Genomic DNA, 765 nt, shown 5'->3' on the forward strand with positions numbered 1-765 from the left:
GAGGGAGAGATAGGGAGGAAGTTTTGAAGGTTAAATTAAATGACAAGTTTTGTCAGTGTGGTCCATAAAGATCATAACGTGATATTTCTTTATGGCTTTTACTGGGACTGGGACTGTACAATGTGGAATGTCCTCTCTGGAATATTTGCAAGATTTGTCCCATGTGTTTGGAGCTTAACAGCTCCAGCAATCTTCTGTGGAGAGCCTGTGGTTTTCTGGTAGTCCATTAGTGTAATGAAAAAGTGGTTATATAGCACTAATCTGGGCACAATGGGTCATAGTCCCTTCTCACCACCAAGGCTGAACCAAGCAAGCAAGGGGTCTTATCCTCTCTTTATTTGACATCACATCTCTAGCATTGTCTAACAAAGAAAGATGAATTTAATCACAGCTGTGTGTCCATTCCTGGTGGTGGGATTGCTGAAGGTGCCCTACATGGGTGTCTGGAAAGATGACCATATGGATCCTCAGTGGAAAAGCAAAGACAAGATGACAGGAAATGTAGGAAAGAACAAAGCACTAACTTATGTTACTCCCTTTCCAGCACTGTTCATTTTTGGGGTTTTTTTTGTAAGCTAACGCAAGCAGCACTGGCCAAGGTTGTGCTTTTTATGCTTTGGCAACATCCCGAATGCCCCATTGTGCCAGTCAGTAGCATTTGCCACTGTTAGAGGAGCAGTAAAGATGGACTTTTGCTCCATCTTTCTTAGCAAACCTGCTTAACGATAGCTCAAAGCATACACTACATTTTTCTCATAGCCAGTG

This window comes from Phaethon lepturus, unplaced genomic scaffold (assembly GCF_000687285.1).
Source record: "Phaethon lepturus isolate BGI_N335 unplaced genomic scaffold, ASM68728v1 scaffold30429, whole genome shotgun sequence".
NCBI classification, from domain to species: Eukaryota; Metazoa; Chordata; class Aves; order Phaethontiformes; family Phaethontidae; genus Phaethon; species Phaethon lepturus.